The sequence below is a fragment of the Carassius gibelio genome, chromosome B3 (genome assembly GCF_023724105.1).
Source record: "Carassius gibelio isolate Cgi1373 ecotype wild population from Czech Republic chromosome B3, carGib1.2-hapl.c, whole genome shotgun sequence".
In the NCBI taxonomy this organism is placed as follows: Eukaryota; Metazoa; Chordata; class Actinopteri; order Cypriniformes; family Cyprinidae; genus Carassius; species Carassius gibelio.
In genome coordinates this window covers 5075047-5087497 of record NC_068398.1, presented here as the reverse complement: position 1 = coordinate 5087497, position 12451 = coordinate 5075047, and the positions used below count along the sequence as shown (strand labels likewise).

General features: G+C 36.2%; 1 long non-coding RNA gene across 1 annotated transcript in view; it reads left to right on the top strand.

Annotated features, from left to right (window-relative positions):
• LOC127952632 (uncharacterized) overlaps window positions 1–12451 on the top strand; it is a 33878-nt gene that overhangs the window by 3720 nt on the left and 17707 nt on the right. The window lies entirely within an intron of this gene.

Below are 12451 nucleotides of genomic sequence, written 5' to 3'. Positions count from 1 at the left end.
AATGGATGGAGAGAGAGAGAGAGAGAGAGCATGAATGCTCCATTGTGTGCTCACTTCATATCTGCACCGACTGCCTCCGCCAAGAGTCCAGTTTCCCCAATTGTGTTGAAGAAACATCTAAAGGAAGCTGATATGGGGTTTCAGAGGGTTTAATGGGGGTTTGGGGTGGAGGAGGGCGAGAGAGAGGGAATTGGTTACCTGGTTTTCAGGTATGCGTAATTCCTTCTCCAGGAATATCCCAGCTAACAGGGAATGTTCTTAAAACGTTCCCTCAAAGTTAATAACAAGCGTTCGTACAGTAAAGTTAATAGAACATGAGTTCAGTGTTATCTGTACTAACATTCTTAAAACGTTCTTTCAAAGTTATCAACAAATGTTCCACGAGTTACATTAATCAAAGGCGCAGAGTTATCTGATTTTGAACAAACGTTCCTCTAGTAGCGTTAATAGAACATATTTTCAGAATTGTCTGGACTTTTATGTTGGCACAAAAACAGCATGTTTCATGGAACAGTTTTTTCCTGAAAAGTTTTAGTTTAGCATTTTTTAAATGTTACTACTTATTATATAATATTCATAGAGCATTTAAAAGTAACATTCCTTTAATGTTTCTCTTAACATTTGTATAACCAAGAAAAGAATGCATTTACAAAAACTTTGCATTTGAATGTTCAAAATGTTAATAGAACTTTAAGGTTAGCTAGTCTTTAATAATGTTCTCAGAATGTTAGAAAAATAAAAAATGCTTAGAAGATTTAAAAACTAGAAGTTTAGAACATTCTAAATGTTTGGCATGGTTTGCTCAAAATTATGGACAAACATTCTTCCAGTAACATAAATAAAATGTTTATTCAAAGTTATCTGGGCTGCATTTCCCAAATGCTTCATAAGCCTAAGTTCGTAAAAACGATCGTATGACTGATCTGGATATTATGGTCTGTTTCCCAATGTCATCGTAACTTAAGTGGCACTTGAGAATCTAGATCTACGAGTGCTCTGGAGTAGAAGACAAATTTATGCATTCACCTGCAGGACAATCAACAGATTACACCTTTAACTTGACTCAAGTGCTTTATTCATGTGAGTATAGTTACATTTGAATTTATAAATGAAATAATTAAAATGGGCAGAAAACAAAAAAATACAAATACACACCTAAATGAAATGACTGAACAAAAAAAATGATAAAAGATGTAGGAAACATGCTTCAAAGACTGGGAAAAATAGGGATAAACAAACAAAAAAAAAACCTTTCAATGTCCTTACTGACGTGCAGCCATCTTGGGCCTGGAAATAAAGTCTCTACAAATATACTTATAACTATTATATTCAAGCTTTCTGGAATGCAGCATTAGGTTAACATTTCAATAAACGAGCGTGTAGACTGCTACAATTATGAGCCGTTCTATAAGGTGACATTTCAGCACTTGACAAATGGATAGCGACTCCTAAGTAGCACTTAAAGCATGGCTACATGTGACTGTGTTAAGTACATTTTTGGGAAACACATGTGAAACAATCCCAAACATTCGTAAATTTGTTTGTAGAAAACGCTCTTAAGCGCTAAAATCAATCTTTATCGGGAAACCCGGCCCTGGTTTCTAATATCGTTCTCAGACACAAAGACGTAATTTGTTTTTTGTTGACAGAACGTTTTAGTTGGACATTTTTTTTTATTTTAATTTTGAACTTTCAAAGAACATTCAAAAGTAGCAATCCTATGTTTGGCAACTGCAAAAAATAACCAAGAAACAATTTTTCAGAGAACATTCAGAAATAAAGTTTTCATAATGGGAAATTAAATTAATTTAAATTAAAATTTTAATGGGAACCTTAGTAAAAGATTCTTGAATCGGTTGCCAGGTTTTCAGGTGTGTAAATCCTACTCAAGCAGTATCTCAGCTAACAGGGAACGCTATGTTTTGAACACACTGAGTATACAGTATTAAACTTGTTGTTTGCTGAGATGCTGCTACAGGTTTGCTCGCCAGAGAAACAACCCAAAAGGACGTATGTGTATATGGCAGATGTGTTTAAATGCAGATGGGCTGTATTTATTCCATATTAACTATGAAAATATATAATTATTCTGTTAAGACACTGTGAACCAGTGAGCATTACTGCACACAATTACTGAAGTATGCAACATTATTGTCACATGACCTCTATTTGTCATGTGAGTGATATTATCTTGGTGAAAATAAATCAGGCTATTTAGCTTTTTTAATTTAATTTGGGATAAAATGCTCAAATTGCAACATGGAATAATTACCTAATTTGCTGGATCGGAAGGGATGTTCACATACTAGATACTCCAGAAATAAGAAGAGTAGTTTGTTAGTGGCTAAATGTAATATGGCATTACATTTGCATTGTTTAGATGATGTGTCATTTAGACAGATTCTTTTAAGATGTTTTTAAAGAGCTCCAGGCTTGAACTTTTACCCTGCACCACTAAGCTCCACTTATAGTGTTAGTCAAGGTTTTTTGATGGCCATAATTTAGTTTTTCAGGACTTCCACCCTCTTTCTCACTCTAAACAAGCAATTCTTTTTTTCCGTCTGCACTTTTAAGACTTCTATAGAAGGGTTATAATACTGTATTTTCAGTCATGATGATCAAAACTTGCATGACAGACTTTCTTCTGTGAAAAGATGTTTAGCAGAACACTGCTCTTTTTCACACAATAACACCTTAATACTATGCTAACATAGTAGCTTAATTTTCTTCAGAAGTTCTTCTGTTCAACATTTGTGGCCCTGCAGCACATTTGACATCTGTGTAAATACGTACATCATTATTTGTCAATTTCTCTCAGGCCACTGTGTTATATTGAAGTCACAGGTTGGAAATAAAAGGCAGAACGTCAGCAGGTGTGTGCTTCTTACGTCAAATCTCTGGGTGGACTGAGTTCTGAAAGTTACAGCATTCATTTAATCAAAAGATGAAGGAATGTTTGATTATTCACGTTTGCAACACTTTAGTCATTAAATGAGACGTTTGAGAGCTTGACATGTTCTTTCCAGTGGTTATGATTCACAGCATTTGTGCTGCATTAAACATTGTGCAACATTTGTGGTATTTACTTGACAGCAGGGATGGCCAAAACATTTTTTTTTTTCAAATATATATACATATATTGAAATGTATTTTACAACACAAAATATGACCAAAACTATATATATGTTATTAGATTTTGGTTTATATTGACATGATGACCAGTTGCTGCAGATTTGTCGGCTGCACATCCATGATACGAATCTCCCATTCCTGCACATAACCAAAGCTGCTCTATTGGATTGAGACCAGGGCTGGGTTTCAATGATTGATCTTAGCGCTTAAGAGCGTTTTCTACAAGTAATTTTATGAACATTCGTTATTGTTTCATGTGCATTTCCCAAAAATGCACTTAACACTGCTACTTAGTTGCTATCCATTTGTCAAGTGCTGAAATGTCACCTTATAGAATTTATTGAAATTTTAACCTAATTTTGCGTTCCAGAAAGCTCAAATATAATATAATATAATATAATAGTTATATGTTTATTTGTAGAGACTTTATTTCCAGGACCAAGAGTAAGTCATTGACAGGTTTTCCCTATTTTAGGTTATCCCTATTTTTCCCAGTCTTTGAAGCACTTCTCCTACATAACTTTCTTTATAATCTTTTTTATGTAGGCTTATGAAGCTTTTTGGAAACGCAGCCCTGGTGAATGTGGAGGCCATTTGAGTTAAGTGAATTCATTGCCATGTTTAAGAAACCAGATTCTTGCCCAAACCAAAAATATCAAGTAATACAGATGTGCGCAATTTATGTACACTGTTAAATGTGAAAGAATTTTGTTCTGAATTTCTCTCAGGTCCCTTTAACTTAATGAAGTCAGGTTAGTAATTTATTTATATAAAAAACCTGTTGATTTATATGATTCCACTTGAAGTCCATTTTAGATCTGAACATGTTTTTGTGTTATGCGTGTGTGTCTTGTACTGATGGATGGAGAGATGAACAGACGCAGAGGGCAGGAATGAGATTTGTGGGTGAGTTTGAGTCACAGCTGATAAAATGCTGAAAATGATGCAGAAGAATTCAGACGACAAAAGACTCTTTCTGTAGCGTCTCTCGTTCTCAGGATGCTCTGGTGGAGCTCTCTCCCCTCGGGCCGCTGCGGGCCTTGTGACTCTCAACTTGATTTTTGAGGGTCACGCTGGATGGAGGAGCTGCTGTGTTTCTCATACTCTGCAGATCAGGGCATCTGATTCTCACAACCTCGATCCTGCTGATTGATCTGTGATTGATCAGATCCGAGCGGTGATCACTCATCAAATGAGTTTATTCTCACAGATTAATAAACGTCAGTGATTTGATCTGGAACTGTCAGCAGCATGACATTTTAAAATAAAAAAGATTGTTTGTACAGATAGCTACAGACTTGTCTCTCTCTTTCCATTCATAGCAAAAACCCTTGAAAGAGTTGTTTTCAGCCAGATATCATTGTTTCTTTCACAGAAAAACAAACTGGATGCTAACCAGTCAGGTTTCAGGAGTGGCCATTCAGTGGAGACTACTCTACTACTCTCAGTCATGGAAGCCCTGCGGATTGCAAAAGCTGATTTAAAATCATCAGTTCTTATTCTGCTGGATCTATCTGCTGCTTTTGACACTGTCAATCATCAGATCCTTCTGTCTGCGCTCTCATCACTGGGCATCACAAGGATTCCACTTCACTGGTTTGAATCATATCTTACTGATAGGTATTTTTTTTTAGGGTGGCTTGGGGAGGGGAGGCATTAAAAGCACAACAAATTGTCACTGGTGTTCCTCAGGGATCAGTTCTTGGACCCCTCCTCTTCTCCATATACACAACATCACTGGGTCCCATCATACAGGTACATGCAGACACAGCTCTATCTTTCATTTCAACCAGATGATCCAATGGTAGCTGCACAGATCTCAGTCTGCCTGGCAGACATCTCGGCATGGATGAAAGAATATCACTTACAGCTCAACCTGGCAAAGACTGAGCTTCTTGTCTTCCCTGCCACTCGAACTCTACAGCATTACTTCTCCATCCAGCTAGACTGTTCTACAATTTCCCCATCAACTTCGGTCAGAAATCTTGGTGTAACCTTTGAAGACCAGCTGACCATTAAAGACCACATTGAAAGACTGCTTGACCTTTCTAACGGAGCATGCTGCACAATTTCTCGTCCAGGCCCTTGTCAATTCTAGACTGGACTAGTGCAGTGCTCTTCTGGCTGGACTTCCATCAAGCACAATCAAACCTCTACAAATGATTCAGAAAGCAGTGGCATGACTCGTCTTCAGCGATCCTAAAAGAGCTCAAGTTACACCTCTCTTTATCTCCTTGCACTGGCAGCTGGTTACAGCTTGCATCAAGTTCAAGGCATTGATGCTTGCATATAGAACAGTCACAGGCTCAGTACCCACCTACTTCCACTCACTATTACGAATCTACATGCCCTTCAGAAGTCTAACGCCTCGTGGTACTATCCCAGACAGGCTTAAAATCACTTTCCAGAACATTCTCGTTCACCATTCCTGGCTGGTGGAATGATCTTCCCACCCTTATCCGGAATGCTGAATCCTTGACAATTTTTTTTTTACATTTAAAATAAACTTTCTCTTTATTTATTTCTTATTTTTTTGTAGCTTGTACTTATTTGAACAATATATAAAACTTGGTATTACAAGCACTTCCTGTGTCTGTTTGCCTCTTTAAGAAGAATCGCTTTATGTATCCCCCAATTGTAAGTTGCTTTGAATAAAATGACTAAATGTAAATATAAGTGTATAGAGTCCTTCAGTCTCGTGCCTCTGTGATCTTCTGCTCTGTTTCTATCTGTTTTCTGATGAAAACACTGTGTCTGATTACTCAATAAATGATCTAAGGAATGCTTGAGCACAAAAAACACTCACTCATCTTTAACACTGACTGTTGGAAAGCGCTAGTGATGATCACCTGACCTTACTACTCCTAATGAATCTTTAAAGATCTTTAAAGCAGCAGTAAAGTGCTGGTGAAGATTATTGATTGTGATTGTCAGCTCATGGTGTGCATCTCTGATCTTGGGAACTCATGTCATTCACAGGCCTCACTGCTACTAGAACAGATGACATGTTTCTCTCAAACAGAAATGCCCCTGAAACGGGGAGAGTAACACTAGAAACCTGAGCTGTGATTTTCAGAGGATTCAGTCCAACTGCATCCGGGTCCTTCGGCCAAACAGGTGCCCTTTGTGTTCCTCATTTACAGATGAGTAAACATCAACAAGAAAAAGTAACAGCAACTTTCTTTATTTTTTACTTTAATCTCATTTTTCTTTGTGGTCTTCTCCATGCTGATTTTATTCTCTGAAAGAGCATGTGTTTGACCGAGTGACATGGTGTGATGCTGATGGAGTTTAGCAGATGTTCATCGACTGTGATGATGAGTGTAACTAACTGTTGCCTTCAGAAGGAGCCTGTAATCAGAGCTTTATCTCACCATCATCAGTTTCCTGTCAGAACTGATCTGAGCTTGCTGGATGTTTCTGTCTGGTCTAAACTTCATAGCGCTAACAAGAATGCATTCTACCATCCAACAAAACCTTGAATTGTGAACCTTGAATAAAATGATACTAGAACATTCAATTGTATCATTTTGCAAACATTATGGGAATGTTACTTTTGAATGTTCTCTAAATGTATAGCAACATTTGAAAAAAAGGTTAAAGGAACATTCAGCTAACATGTTTGAGAAAAAACTGTTCCATGAATGAGGTATAAATAATTACATTATTGAGAACTTTGAACAAACATTCTATTAATGTTACTGGACAAACGTTTGTTTATAACTTTGAGAGAACTTTCCCAGAATGTTTTGCTTTGAATGAAATGTGTGTGTGTGTGTGTGTGTTTGCGTGTGTGCGTTTGTGTTTGTGTGTGTGTGTGTGTGTGTTTGCGTGTGTGCGTTTGTGTTTGTGTGTGTGTGTGTGTGTTTGCGTGCGTTTGTGTGTGTGTGTGTGTGTGTGTGTGTGTGTGTGTGTGTGTGTGTGTTTTGCGTGCGTGCGTGTGTTTGTGTGTGTGTGTTTGTGTGTGTGTGTGTGTGTGTGTGTGTGTTTGTGTGTGTGTGTGTGTATGTGTGTGTGTGTGTGTGTGTGTGTGTGTGTGTTTGTGTGTGTGTGTGTGTGTGTGTGTTTGTGTGCGCGCGCACATGTGGCCCTGCGGTCTGAGGAAGGCCGTGAGGAAGAGTGTGAGGCTGTAAAGACTGACTGACTTTCCAATCATGTGTTTTTCTGGGAACATTGAATTACAGCGATGGGGGGTGGAGATGAACGAATGAAAGGAGCCGTTGTTACTGAACGGATAGACAGATGAAAGAGAGAGAAGGAGAGAGAGATGAAAGACAGAGAGAATGAGAAATCACTGTGACAAACACACACACACACACACGATGTGAGAGATTCATAACAAACTTGTTTGCTGCTGTAGAATGTGTTGTTTTGGATCTAGTGCACTTGTAGTGAACTTCAAATCTTGAAATTAAATGTATATATATATATATATATATATATATATGTGTGTGTGTGTGTGTGTGTGTGTGTGTGTGTTTGATGGCCATCAAAACACATTAAACTCTAAATATATTTAAAGTACTAATTCCAGCAAATATATAATGTAAATATTGTTGACTATTGTTCCTTTTTTGTAAGTTACTTTGGATAAAACTTTTGTCAGTACATTCAGCAGTACTTAAACCATATTTGAAAGACAACATAATTATAAAATTATAAATGATAAACTATGATAGAATATGTTAAATGAACTTAATGATGTGAATTCTAGAAGTTAAATGAGAATGCATTATTGTTTAATTTAAATTAAATTCAGTTATTTGAACTTTCAAGTGTTTTTACTCACTTAAGTAGGACTTAAGTGTCTTTATACGTAATCTTGATGCAGTAAGTGCACAGTTTGTTGAGTCAGGTTGGTGAGTTAAAGACTCTTCTGCTAGATCAGTTTCAGCAGAAGTGTTTTGGTCTAGACCAGTGTGTTAATGATTACACGACTGTCCTGCAGTGAATTTATGAAGATGATTACATGATCGCAGGGCATTTGCATCTCATAACCGCTGATCTTTAACCCTCAAAACCACTCACACTAAACCAGATCTGTGTCACACACACATCAGATGCTCTGTCATGATTGGTGTGTGTTTATGATCCAGAGACACAAAGAATCTTCTCAGAACAGACAGAAAACAAACGCGCCTCGTCTCTGTCCAGGATTCACTGCTTCATTCAGTGTGTAGTTCAGTTTGCGATGTTACATGATGTCTCATGATGTGCTGAGATTCACTTCTGCATCAGATATTCCTCTGCTAGAGGACATTTAAAAAAGATGTCTTGTTTTGTGAGAAGTGAGAAGAGAAAACAAGTTTATTTTTCAAGCTCAGATATTTCTTTCTGTTTTATCATTTAAAACTAAAACCATAAAACATGACCTCAAATAAAAAAAGAAATGTTACCTGGATGTAAACACTTCTTTTCAGCTGTTCTTCTATCTCTGAAAAAATATGTATTTTTAATTTAGTTTAAATTGATGTACTAAAATGAACTAAAACTGGAAAAAAACGACATGAACTGAAGAGAGAGAGAGAGAGAAGAGAGAGTCAGTCATTATTGTAAAACGTATCCTGTAAAATTTACTGTAAAAATAGTAGCTGGTAAATATATAAATATTTAAACATCAGCTAAATGCCAGCATAAAAAGTGTTCAGTAAGTTGTTAAATAAGATTAAAAAAATAAAAAATGTCCTTTTTAAAATCTGTAAATTTGACCTATAATGCAATCTTAATGGATTATAACTATATGTAGAAACTTTCAGTTAACCAGTTCCCAGATTTTACAGAAGCATTTTTGGTGTCTTTTTCTGTACAAAACACTGCAAAAAAATAAATGATATATATATATATATAAATTATAATAAAATAACACTGGTCTAGGTGCAAAATTGTTCCATAAGGCTTTAATAATTTAATACTTTTTTAAATTTGAGTTCAAATTAGTTTTTGGTACTTTCACATTGGATAAAAACAATGTGCAACTAAAAACCAGGTGATTTTTGCTGTAGTTGCAGTGTTTGCAGGCAGGAGGTGCTGCTGATCCACTTTTAAACTCAGCAGGACTTTAATGAATGCTTTTACTTTATTAAAATACATAGATGAATTGAGTAAAATAAAACTTGAAATGAACTGAAATGCGAGGGGTTGTTGAGATGTAAAGCTGCATGTTTACAGAGGGATGAGGAGACAGGAAGCAGGGTTTGTGAGAATGGATGAAGGGGAGGCGGGGGGCTCATAATGAGCAGTGCAGGGGGCAGTAAATCCTGACAATGAGCCTCTGTTACTGACCCACACAATACAGCACTATCAGTTTCATCACGCCCATCTCTCTCTCTCTCTCTCTCTGAGTCTGTCTGCCTCAGGCCTGGATCCGCACACATCTCTCTCTCCCAGAACCTCCTCCATCAGACGAGCTGCAGAGGTTAATCCATGGGTCCGGGTCCGGGACACTCAAAAATCATCTGCATGTCGTGGTTTAGGGAGGATTTCACTGCAAGTGTGGATCAGAAATCTGCTTTGGCCACGTCAACTTTACACTGTAGAAACAATTCCACCTTCAGATTAAAAACCTACATTTAGCTCCCGCCGTAAGCTTGTAAATATTAATCTAGTTGCAGGATTATTATACATATTTAAACTGATGTTCTAAAATAACAAACTGAAATAAAACTGAGTGAAAAACTGTATAGAAACAAAATCTAATAAAAATGACAAAGCAAGACATTTACTAAACTTTATATAAAAAGTAGAAAATATACAAATAAAATCTAATTCAAAATATTAACAAGAACTAGTTTCTCAATGCTTCTGCAATAATCCCGGTCATCTGTAGAAACTCACTAAAGTTGAATCTTGTGTAACTTAAAAATTACGTTGAAATAAAATAGTTAAAATATAATTAATATTTAGATTAATATGAGGAATTAATGTAATAAAAACCGTAGGTTGACATGACTTATTGATCTTAATTTTATACAGTATAATAATTAAAGATATCCATCAGGATTGTTTAGTAGAATACTTGATTATTTACTTGATACAGTGTTATTTTAGTGTCATAGAGATACTGTTCTATATAAAAAAATTATGTGATCAATAAGTCATATTCATAAGGTTTTTTTATTAATGTAACTCTTTAAATTAATTTGATCAATTTTTTATAGGTTATACAAGATTCAACTCAATTTATAACATTAGTTCAATCATTTAAGGTCAAATTTCTTGTACAGACAATTCCTAAAATGTGTTTTCAATATTTTGTGTCATGCAATGTCAAACTAACGCTAGAAATCATCAGACGATGTCACTTCCTGCATCTGATGTCATCAGGCTTTTATTAGTTGGGTTTTAAACAGGACGGAAAGTTGTAAAACCTATGAATGAACGACCAGTTAAAAGAATTTTCACAACAAAACACATTTAAAATGAAACGTTTTGATTCCAGAAAGAAAGCAACATGAAAAAAAGATGTCTTTGAACTTTTATTCTGACCCTGGAGGTCAAAGGTCACTGTTAGGGGCAGAAGTTCAGCGGCCGGTCTCATAACCTGATTAGACTAGTATTACAAATTAGTCATCTGATAATTAGTTTTTCTTTGAGACTATAGTCTTAACCTTTTTAAATAGGTTGAGAGAAAGACATTATCTCTTTATATCAGGTCAGACTAGTTCTGTGTTTCAGTCCTTGGGCTCAGTTCTTGTGTTTTTTGTTCTGAGTGTGTCTCCCTCTGCTGATTTGGGCTGGTTTAATAAGGAGAAGCAGGGGACACAGGTAAACTAAAGAAACACTGCACGTGATTCACCTGATCACGAGAGAGACTGAGTGAGAGATGCTGAGCTGTGGAGGAGTGAGAGTACGGAGAGAGAGAGAGAGAGAAACTGTGGGTGTTTTTGGTGTATTTCATTTGTTTCTGAGATCTCTTTGGTCCAGGATCGAGGGAATAAGACTAAAGTGAAGCTGTACGAAGAGCAATCTCCAGAACAAGCAAACCCAGACCACTGGTTGAGTGTTGACGTTTTGAGTTTGGAAAGCTATATGTTCATCGCTTCTCATTCTGTTCATTTAAAGCAAGTTCATAAAAATATGGCCCATCTTAGCTAACAAAAACTGTTCCAATAACATTAAACTAACTTTCTGTTTAGTTATAAAACATCATTTCTGAGCTTTCTATTTTCTAAACTTTTATTATTATTATTATTTATTTATTGTTTGGTCATGTGATCAGCATTCCATTTTATAACTTTTAAAACGAGATTTAATTATTTATTTTTTAAATAGAATTTTCAAACAAGTAGCTGTAAAGAGAAACACTCGTTATATTAACGTTCAACTAAAACGTTTCATAAATGTGATATGACAATGTAGGCCTACAGATATGTGTTTGTAATGTTTTGAGAACGTTACTAAAGACCAGAGGCCGGATTCACGAAGCATTCTTAAGAAGATTTTAGTCCCTCCTGCCTCCGGTCCGTTTGAACGAACGTTCTATTAGCGTTACTGGAAGAACGTTTGTTCATAACCTTGAGAGAACCTTGTCAGAACGTTGCGAGCGTTCGGAGAGCGGTCTCAGTTCGGTTTTATATCGTGTTGATATAAAGGACGTTTTTTTTTTTTTTTTTTTGCGTTGCGTTGCGTTGCGTTGCGTTTTAGTATTCAAGGAATGTTCGTAAACCGGAAAATATATGAGGAGTTTTCTTCCAGAAGTAGTCTAACTGTTTTCCTACATCATTTAAAACTCTTTCACATGTTCGCTTCACTTGCTGTAAACTTTGAAAATGTGCTAATATATTTTAAAATGTGGTCATATGTAGCCTATTGTTTCTTCCTGTAAACTTTTAAACCCTGCTCAAATGTATTAATGTAAACCTCAAAGGTACAAAAATAATTCTTTATTTTCTGTAAAAGTAAAAAATGTGTGAATATATTTTTATCAATTTATTTTGTTGGATTTTACAATCTGGAATGTTTTTTTTATTTTTTGTGGATGTGATGTGTAGAAAGCAGCAGAGGGCGCAGTGTGTCTGTTGTGTGTGTGTGTTTTCTGTGTAAAATGTTAGTGTATCGCTCCATCCTCCGGTGAGATGAGAGAATTGCATTGATCTCTCATTCTTTCCTCAGATGTGTGTGAAATGTTCTGCTAAATCTGTATTGTTCAGTCCTTTTGTACATAACTTCTAAATGCAGTGAACAGCTGTGCAGTTGTAGGCCCATTCGGTCATTTTCCCAGCAGTCTGTTTCAGGAATCATGTTTGAGTGAGGTCATGTAGCGCTAGTCTGTGATTTACGTCACTGCTCGTGTGTTTAATATGAGCTTAGACATCCAGAC